The sequence below is a fragment of the Erinaceus europaeus genome, chromosome 17, assembly GCF_950295315.1.
Source record: "Erinaceus europaeus chromosome 17, mEriEur2.1, whole genome shotgun sequence".
NCBI lineage: Eukaryota > Metazoa > Chordata > Mammalia > Eulipotyphla > Erinaceidae > Erinaceus > Erinaceus europaeus.
In genome coordinates, this window is record NC_080178.1 from 33,236,891 (window position 1) to 33,247,928 (window position 11,038).

The following is an 11,038-nucleotide window of genomic DNA, read 5'->3' on the forward strand; positions in this document are numbered from 1 at the left end:
GCACCCAATGAGGGACTATCCAAATACATCAAACACCTACTGAAATAACTACAAAAATACATCAATAGTAATACAATAATAATGGGAGACTTTAACACCCCCCTCTCAATTAGACAGATCAACAAAGCACAGAATCAACAAAGAAACAAGATAATTAAATGAAGAGATGGACAGACTAGACCTCCTGAACATTTTCAGAGTTCTTCACCAAAAAAAACTCAAATACACATTCTTTTCTAATCCACACTGCACATCCTCAAGGATAGACCACATGTTAGGCTGCAAAAACTGTATCAGCAAATTCAAGAGCATTAAAATCATCCCAAGTATCTTCTGAGACCACAGTAAAGTAAAGCTAACATTCAACAACAAGCAGAAAATTACTAAAAATCACAGAATTTGGAAACTCAGCAACATACTGCTTAAGAACCCCTGGGTCAGGGAGGCACTCATGCAAGAAATCCAGGCATGAAAATATTTTGCATATGCATCGTGATACCTCCCCTGCTTGATGTTTCTCCTTCTTGTATCTATCATCTACAACCTATTCTACTAAAAAAAAAAAGTCTCCTCATATTCCTCAGAGAATGTTTTGTTGTATTGCTATTTTTAGTGTATGATATGCAATTTAAGTTAATTCATAATATATCTTAATCTAAAATGTAACATTATTTACTCACTGTTTCTTCTTATATACCAATATTGAAACTACCCACAGATTATGCATAGTTTTGCTCAAATTCTTTCATTTATCCATAAGTCTTTCTTTTATGTTGGTTTGGCCTGTATCTATACTATTCTTGAGGACTTTCATTGCCTTTCAGCCTAAACTATTCAAAAGTTTTCAGAATCTTTTAGTAATATATATGTAAATATTTGATGTAACTCACCAGCATTTATCATCTCTTCACCTTTTGAATAATCATTTGAAGGGTTGTCAGAAGATATCTCACTGGGTTTCAATTTTATTTCACTGATGATAATTAATAATGCATCATCTTTTCATGTACCTATTGGTCACTTGTATGTTTATTTATTTATTTATTTAATTTTATGTCAGACGGGTAATGTGCTGATGTTGTAACAAGCCTTGTGGGTGGCACACCTCATGCAGTCGCATGATAACCCAATCATCAAGTTTATGAACTACAACATTATTGTATTTTTTTTTTGGAAAAAATATATAAAAATTATATCCTGGGGTTGGAAGATATCTCAGTCATTTGAGTCTTGCCATGTGAACAACCAAGTTTGGAGCCCCAGCATGAGGTAAGAGTACCACAGCAATGGTGGAAGCTCTGGTGCAGGGGCATCTATGCACCCCCTTCTGTTTCTTTCTCTAGACATGAATTGATATGTACCTGAAATAAACATGATGAAACAATTGTCCTAGGAGCAGTGAAATTATTCATGTACAAAGCCTTTGATATGTAGAAAAATGTGTATTTCATTATTTTTTCTTTTTGGAGGGGATGGATTTTTTTTCTATTGAGTTGAATACGCTTCTTGTCTATAAACTACTTGTCATATATCAATATATAGTATTGAAAAAGATTCTCTCGACTCCATAAACTGTGATTTAATTCTTATTTTCTTTTCCTGTACAATTTTCAGTTTGATGTAGCCCCACTGTTTTAGGTTGCTTTGTTTTGTATCTCTTACTTGTGCTTTCAGTGTAATATAAATAATATCTTTCCCTCGACATCAAGGAACACATCTTAAATATCTTATTTTATAATTTTCATAATTGTAGGCCCTACTTTTATGTCATTAATCCACTTCAAGATTGGACAACCTTACCTACTTTCCTATAACTTGAAAAAAAGTAAACAATATTTTATTTTTTAAGTAATCTTGACTTAAATGATTATGTGGGTTAGAAATACAATTAAAATAGTTTTTATGAATAATGACACTTTGACAGTTGCAGTTTTCAGATCCCTCACTCAGATATTTTCCCCATTATATATGTTTTTACCTGGGCAGCTGCATTTTGTTCTCCCCAGTCAACTGGGAACAGCAAAGAGGAGAACCTGAGAATGCAACATGATAAGACTAGGATCACTCAAAGAATAACCCAACCATATAATGTATACAGGAATCCTACTTAATAAGATAAACACAGACATAAAATGAAAGGATAGAAAACTATTATACCGGAGCCAGGCGGTAGTGCAGCAGGTTAAGCGCACGTGGTGTGAAGCTCAAGGATCGGCTTAAGGATCCCAGTTTGAACCCCAGCTCCCCACCTGCAGGTTTGGTTATGCTTTCTGATGAATCTCCTTACTCTTTCCCTTTTAATGGGTGATTTCAGGCCATGGACATTTATTGATATTATAGATTTAACATAATTTAATGCCATTATTCTAAACTTTTAGAGTGTTGATGGCATGTTTATGGTAATGTAGTGATTGTTTATAGGAGACCTTTCAATTTTTTTGCAGGGCAGGCTTGGTGATAGTTGATTCCTTCAGCTGTTACTACTCTGAGAAGCTTTTTATGCCTTCATCTAGTCTGAATGACAGTCTAGCAGGATACAATAGTCTTGTTTAAAAACCTTTCTCACTGAGTATGCATTATAAATCTTGCCATTCTCTTCTTGTCTTCAGAAGTTATGGGGAGAAATATGCTGATAATCTTAAGGGTTTTCCTCTATAAGTGACTTTATTTTATTTCAGCCTTCAGGATCCTTTATTTATCCTGTTTTGTTTTCATTCTAAATATGATGTATCTTGGTGTCTTTATGTCTGGGTTGATTCTGTTTGGAACTCTCTATTATTCTTGGGATGTAAACAGGCTCAATCCCCTTGGAGACCTGTCTGAAGCACTCTTAAAAGAGTGGATCTTCCCTATAATCATGTACTTCCTCTCCTGGGGATATATCCTATGGGACCAAACATACTCATCCAAAAAGATTTGTATATATGTATGTTCATACACACTTTGTAATACCCAAAACCTGGAAGTAACCCAGGTGTCCAACAACATATGAGTGGCTGAGAAACTTATGGTATATTACTCAGCTATTACAATGGTAATTTCACTTTCTTCATATAATCTCAGATGGCTCTTGAAGGAATCATGTTAAGTAAGATAAACCAGAAAGAGAAGAAAGAATATGGGATGCTCTCACTCATAGACAGAAATTGAAACATTACCATGATGCCAACATGTCTTTTCTGTGTAGATTACCTCACCAGTATGTCCAGGAACCCTACCTCCACAGAGATCTACCCCACCAGGGAAAGACAGACTGGGGGCATGGATAGACGTATAAATTTCCATGTCCAGTGGAGAAGCAACTACAGTATCTTGTTGAATGCCATAGAGGTCTTTGGTCCTTACTTCCAGAGGGATAAATAATAGGGATGCAACTAATGGAGGGGGTAAGAAATCACACCCTGGTGGTAGGAATTGTGTGGATTGTACCCCTTTTATCCCACAATCTTGTCAGCCATTGTTAAGTCACTAATGATAAGAAAAAAAGAAGTTGAAAAATAAGGAAACATAAAGCATAACTTGAACTGAGTTTGGTATATTGAACCGAAGTAAAACACTCTTGAGATGTGTGGGGGGGGGGTAGGTCTTGGAACATGATGGCAGAGGAGGACCTCGAGTGACTGAATTCTTATGTGGAAAATTGAGAAATGTTATACATGTACAAACTACTGTATTTTTAACTTTAAACCATTAGTCCCAGGGGGGCAGGTGGTAGCACAGAAGGTTAAGTGCACATAGCATGAAGTGCAAGGACAGGCATAAGGATCGAGGTTCCAGCCCCCAACTCCCCAACTGCAAGGGAGGGGATTACCTCGCACGTGGTGAAGCAGGTCTGCAGGTGTTTATTTTTCTTTTACCCTCTCTATCTTCCCCTCCTCTCTCAATTTCTGTCTGTCCTATTCAATAACAACAACAATAACAAGGGCAACAATAAGAGCAACAAAATGGGAGAAAATGGCATCCAGAAGCGGTGGATTCATAGTGCTCTGGAGGCAAAAACAAAACAAAACAAAATAGTCCCCCAATAAAGAATAAAAGGAATCAAAATAAAAATATTTTTTTATTTATTATTTTATAGTACAGAAAGAAATTGAGAGGGAAGTTGTAGTTTAACCACTTGTGAAGTTCCATCTCTCAGGTAGGGGCCAGGGGTTCAACCTTGCATCCTCCAGCATGGTATAGTGAGTGCTCAACTGGGTATGCCAACACCCAACCTCAAACTACAACTTAAAAAAAATATGTATGTATGTATATATATATATATATACATATATATATATATATACACATATACATATATATATTTACTTATGTTTGCCACTAGGGTTATTACTGGGACTTGGTGTCTGCACTACAATTCCACTGCTCCTGGTGGCCATTTCTCCTTCCTTCCTTCTTTGCTTTCTCTCTCTTTCTAATATATTGGATAAGACAGAGAAATTGAGAGGGGGAGACAAAAATGGAGAGAGAAAGACACCTACAGACGTGCTTCACCACTTGTAAAGTGTCCCTGCTGCAGGTGAGGAGAGTGTTTCCAATTTGGTTCTTTTTGCAGGTCCTTGTGGATAATACTATGCTCACTTAAATGGATGTGCCAACACCTGGCCCCTGCTAAAGTACAAATATTCTTCCAACAAAGTCCATTGGACAATCTCTTCTCCTCCAGTCCTATCCCCACACAATATTTCATTAACCTCAGTTCTATCTGAAACCACAGTATTCAAAGGGATTTTCTTACTTTTGTGTAATTCTTCCCCCATCCCTATGAGTGAGGTCATTCTATATTTTAATTTTTGTGAGCCCCTTTAATATTTCTTATAGTTCTGGTTTTGTGGTACTGAATTGTTTCAGCTGTTTTTTGTCTGAAAAATCTTTATAAAAAAAATATTTATAAAATGGAAGTATTGACAAGACCATAGGGTGAGGGGTACAACTCCACACAGTTCCTACCAACATACCTCTGTATCCAATTGCCTCCCTTGATAGCTTTCCCATTCTTTATCCCTCTGGGAGTTTGAACCCAGAATTATTATGGGGTGCAGAAGGTGGGAGGTCTGGCTTCTGAAAACCTCTTTGTGATCCACCACACCTGACTAAAAAGCTAGCAAGGTTTTAAATTATTCTTGGGAGGTATTTTTCATTCAGAATTTTGAATATCCTGTCAGTCCTTTTTAGCCTTTAGAGTTTCTGTTGTGAGATCGTATATGTGATTTTCTTGATAGGTGACACTTTGCATTTCTCTCTCTTACACATATAGTGTGTTTGTTTTACACAGGATTCCACAGGGAAGAAAGAGCACTGAAGATAAGTTTTGGTGATTTACTCATCATCAAATTGACTTTTATCTTGTTTGCTATATTGACTATCAAAATCTTCATTTTCATGTGAAAGTACATTCCATTTTAGTGTATTATAAGAATATTGCAAATCCCTATCCCCCATTCAATACAGGTATAAGATGCATTTATTTTCTTACTTCTATAAATTCTTACTAATTCGTACTCATCTTCCATCTGAGTGCCTAATTTCCCCCAAATGAGCAAACACTTTAGATATTGTTCACTGTTATTTTTGCTGGGAAATTTCCTAAAGAGTACTGGAGATCTTAGAGGATGTATCACATGTAATAAACTTGTTGCCTCTTAGTCACAGGGTCACATTCTACCCAGCCTCTGGAGAAGGGCAAATCAGGAGCAACAGATGCTGTTTTAATCTCACTTGTTTCAGTTTCCACACAATTCTTCAGAATATGTGCCAAATAGTAACAATAAACTCATCCCATTGCCAACTCAATAGTAAGAGTATTAGAACTCTATTCTCTCTATTATTTGTAATATATATATATATATATATATATATATATATATATTCCTAATTTTTCCATGGGGGGATGGGAGAATTAATCTTCATGTTTTCTTTTTTTACATTGCAATGATATTTCCTAAAAATTTCATCAAGCCTACTCAGAAAACCTCTGTCTCTAAATTTGTTAAATAGGAGATAATCTGTAATATGTACTGATAACTTGTACTTCATCAGATAGTAACTTTAAGGGAAAAACTGAAAGATAAAAATACCTAGAATAATAGTATACTAGACCCATTTCCTTCATTTATTAATTTATTTATTTTAATTTGTGACTAATAGTGAGTTGCATCAGGGACTAGGAGGTGGCAAACCTAGTTAAGTATACATACTAGAGTGCCCAAGTACCTGGGTTCAAACCCCTGGTCCCCACCTGCAGGAGGAAAGCTTTATGGTGGTGAAATAAACATGTAGGTGTCTGTCTCTCTCCCTTTCTACCTCCTACCCCCTAATTCCTCTGTCTGTATCCAATAATAAACATAAAAATAATTAAGATCACAGTATATGTTTCAACACCACACCCACCACTAAAAGTTCTGTGCAGACATCTTTTAATTTTTTATTTCTTTTTTTATATTTATTTTTATTTTCTTTTTTATTTCCCTTGTTTTATTGTTGTAGTTATTATTGTTGTTCTTGATGTCATCATTGTTGGATAGGACAAAGAGAAATGGAGAAGGGGAGGGGAAGACAGAAACGGGAAGAGAAAGACAGACACCTGCAGACCTGCTTCACAGCCTGTGAAGCAACTCCCTTGCATGTGGGGAGCTGAGGCTGAAACCGGGATCCTTATTCTAGTCCTTGAGCTTTGTGCCACATGCGCTTAACCTACTGTGCTACCGCCTGACTCCCTAATTTTTTATTTCTGTTCTCTGTTCTACTTCACCATGCCTTAGCCCCAACAAGAACTATCCTAGGAGACCCACTATTTTGGACTTCTTCAGTAGACTCCCTTGTTCCTGACTTCTGATGTGAGGATAAGAAGTTTGAGGGCATAAGATTAGGATAATTAGAGATAATTACTTCCATTGGAATTACTACTGTTTGTTTGCCATAAGTTGGCTGTATTCCTCTCCCAAAGTAGCATTTGTAAGAAAATAGCAGGATTCATATACTAAAGACTTTCATGTATTCTGACTTGTCACAAATATTTGACTTCATCTAGTTTCTTCATTAGAAAACTATTTAAGGGGCAGGGTGGTGGCGTACCTGGTTGAGCATACATGGTACAGTACTCAAAGACCCAGGTTTGAGCCCCCGGTCTCCACCTGCAAGGGGAAATCTTTGTGACTAGTAAAGCAGGGCTGCAGGTGTTTCTCTCATATGCTATCACCTCCTTCTCTCTCAATTTATGGCTATCTCTAGCCGATAAATAAAGATACAAAATTGAAAAGGAAAAAAAGCTATTTAATAAATAAATTATAGGGAGTCAGGCGGTAGCACAGCAGGTTAAGTGCAAGTGGCTAAAGTGCAAAGACCAGTTGAAGGATCCTGGTTGGAGCTTAACAAACACAAATATGAGTAGACATTTTAGAAACAGTAAATTGTAAATAACTCTATTACCAGCTTAGAATCCCAAGATTATCACTTTTTTCAATGCATCAACTTACATGCTTGATATTGGATAGAGTATTGTTTCTTGCTGACCAGGAAAAATGTAATATAACTCTTAATGCATCTTAGAGGAAAATTGGTTCTAAGGGAAAGATCTGTCTACTATGCTTAAAGAACATCTGGCCAGAATTTGGATTCTATGTTAAATGGGTTCATATATCTTGAGTGAGGAAAAAGGCTATGTGAAATGTTAATAGCAAACTGCAAGATCTTGGAAACTTTAGGACTTGCATATATAAATATGCAAATGCTCTCAAAAGACGAAGTACTTGTCTGCGTTTAGTTTCTTGAAAAAAGAACATAAAAATATAAATATCTTTACAGATGTTGAAACATGGTGGGAATTTTATTTCTGTTTCTAGAGTAAAAGGGATTTTGAAGGATGGTGGAGGTTGCTCTTTTTTTTGAGACATTTATATAGATATAAAACATTCTCTAATAAGTGCATCACTCTCTCTGTACTTACTTTGCTTAATTATCTTCAATAGAAGAGACAGAACTGAAATCTTTACAACAGTCATGCCATTGTTCACTATGAATTCATTGGAAAATTCTCATAATTGACGATCACCTTCTAACCTTCTTTATCTTATATGAAGTTAAAGATGGCACCAGGGGAGCAGAGCCAAGATGGCTACTTGGAGACAACACCTGGTGTGAGCTTCAGAAAGAAGCAGCTTACGACATGGGAATCTCTGGAGACGGTAGGATCTGGGCATTAAATGGAAAGAGTGAATAAGGGGTGGTCAGAGTGACACCAAAAAAGAGTCTTATAACACACTCTTGGGCTGGCAAACAGAGGTCGAAAGGACAAAGAAAGGAAAATCTTTGGCTTGATTATTTCTGAAATCCACCCTCACCCCCCCACCCCAGAACCAGCCCTAAAGGGCTGGCCAGCTGCTCCTAACAGGCTTTCTGTGGGGCTATTTTCTTAACCAAGATTCCTGGGTTAGCAGGGGTGTCATTCCAAGCCTTTTTCTTTCCCTTTTCTTTTTGAAGGGGTCTGGAGCTCAATTTGAGTGACAGAATACATGAAAAATCAGGGCCTCAGACCTGCCTGGGAAAGACTAGCTGGAGGTGTTTTTTATTTTTTTATTTTAATTTTTTTTGATACTTCTTATACTTGGTTGTCTTTTTTTTTTTTTGGTTTAGAAATAGGACCAGGCTGTGTGCAGCCAATCTGGAGCAGTCCAAGCTACAGACTGACTGCTAGGTTGTTTTTTTTTTTAATTCTATTTTATTTTATTATTACTATTATTGTATACACATGTCCCTTTTCCCTCCTCTTCAGGTTCAACAAAATTAACTGTCATTGTTTTTTCCATTGATATAGGGTATCCTACACATTGTGAAAGGAACTTTTTTTTCGCTCTCCCTCTTCCCTCTACCCTCCTTTTTCTTTCCTCGAAGAAATTAATGAAAACAAAAACTATTTCCTTTCACAACTCTTTTTTTTTCTTTCTTTTTGCTTCCTGAATTCACTGACAATCATTTGTGAACTATTTTGTGGAAGAAATCTGACTCGGAGTGTACAATCTGTGTGTGTGTGTCTTTTCTACTTTGCTTTATCCTCTTGATAGCCCTAGAATTAAAAAAATATATATTTATTTATTTATTCCCTTTTGTTTGACCTTGTTGTTTTATTGTTGTAGTTATTACTGTTGTTGTTATTGATGTCTTCATTGTTGCATAGGACAGAGAGAAATGAAGGGGAAGACAGAGAGGAGGAGAGAAAGACAGACATTTGCAGACCTATTATGGAGGGGAAGACAGAGAGGAGGAGAGAAAGACAGACATCTGCAGACCTATTTCACTGCCTGTGAAGTGACTCCCCTGCAGGTGGGGAGCCGGGGGCTTGAACTGAGATCCTCACACTGGACTTTGTGCTTTGTACCACCCGTGCTTAACCCGCTGCACTACCTCAAGACTCCTGAAATCCCTAGAATTTAAAGTGGGCTGGTAGATTTACATAGTTCCCTATTCATGATTTGTCTTTCTTCCTTTCTCTTTCTTTTTCTTTTGGTTTTGTTTGCTGTTTTTTTTTTTTTTTTTTTTTTTCTTGGACTGAGGTGTTGGTTTGACTAAGTGCTATTGGCTGAACTGCAACAATCTTTGCTTTAGTTGCTGTTGTTATAATTTCTGAGGTGTGTGACTGCATTTGTGAGAAGTTTTTAGTATAGCATGGCTTGTACTCAAAACACAAAAACTGAAAAATGACAGAACAAAAGAATATAAACTGCATCAATTTAAAAAAATGGTTAAATCAAGAGCATATAAAAATGCTATCGAAATGAATGAGGACAGGAGCCCAGAAAAAAAACCTCTAAATCAGAAGTAACCATAGAAAAGTATGCAAGCAATAATAAACCTAATAATCACGGTAATGAAGACAACAATGGAGGAAAGACCTATCAGAAATAGGGAAACAACAGATAAGACCCTCAAGGAAAACACTAGGTAACTCAAGGTAATTAGAGAACTGAAAACTGAAATATATGAGATAAAGGGCCAGTTAGCAGAACAAGCTAATAATATAACTTAACTGAAGAAAGAAGCCGAGAGAAGGGAAAAATAGATTACCTGAAGTAGAACACGGAATTATCAAGACAGAAGATAATCTAAAGAAAATTTAAAAGAGGTAAGAGCTCAAAAACAGGTTGAGAGACACTTAAAACAACAACACAGACATATGGGATGATTTCAAATGAAGTAACATTCATATAATTGGCCTACCAGAGGAAGAAAGAGAGGAAGGGAAGTAAACATCCTAGAGAAAGCAATAGAAGAAAATTTCCCAGAAATATACAACAAACAGTACATTGAAATTCAAGAGGCTCAGAGAGTCCCAAACAGAAACAACCCAGACCTGAAGACACCAAGACATATCATAGTTACAATGAAAAGAAGTAAGGATAAAGAAAGGATCCTAAAGGCTGCAAGAGAAAAACAAAAAGTTATATACAAGGGAAAATCCATAAAACTATCAGCAGACTTCTCCATTCAAACTCTAAAAGCCAGAAGAGAATGGCAAGATATCTATCGAGCCCTCAATGAAAAAGATTTTTCAAGCAAGTATAATATATACTGCTAGACTTTCATTCAAACTAGATGGAAGGATCAAAACCTTCTCAGACATACAACAGTTAAAGGAGGCAACCATCACCAAGCCTGCCCTGAAAGAGGTTCTAAAATACCTCTTATAAACAAGAATGTTAGAGAAGAAGAAAAAGCTCAAATAAATGACCTTATTTCACACCTTAAGGAATTGAAGTCAGAGGAACAAAGGAACCCTAAAGCAACCAGAAGGGCAGAAATCACTAAAATTAGAGCAGAAATAAATATTGAAAATAAGAGAACCATACAAAAGTACAAAGGTGCCAAATGTTGGTTCTTTGAAAAAGTAAACAAAATTGACAACCTCCCAGCTAGAATCACAAAAAAAGGGGGGGGGGAGAAGACTCAAATAAATAGAATTGTAAACAATAGAGGACTTATCATAACTGACAACACAGAAACCCAGAAAATTCAGAAAATTTCTAGAATGGGAAACTTTCATGAA

The 11,038-nt window shown here is 36.4% G+C and overlaps 1 non-coding gene across 1 annotated transcript; it reads right to left on the reverse strand.

The window, feature by feature from the left end:
* Nucleotides 1–1,054: 1,054 nt before the first annotated feature.
* LOC132534222 (small nucleolar RNA U13) lies at nucleotides 1,055–1,158 on the reverse strand. The gene has a single exon (XR_009545891.1). It is a non-coding gene; the product is annotated as a small nucleolar RNA U13 (small nucleolar RNA).
* Nucleotides 1,159–11,038: the final 9,880 nt, after the last annotated feature.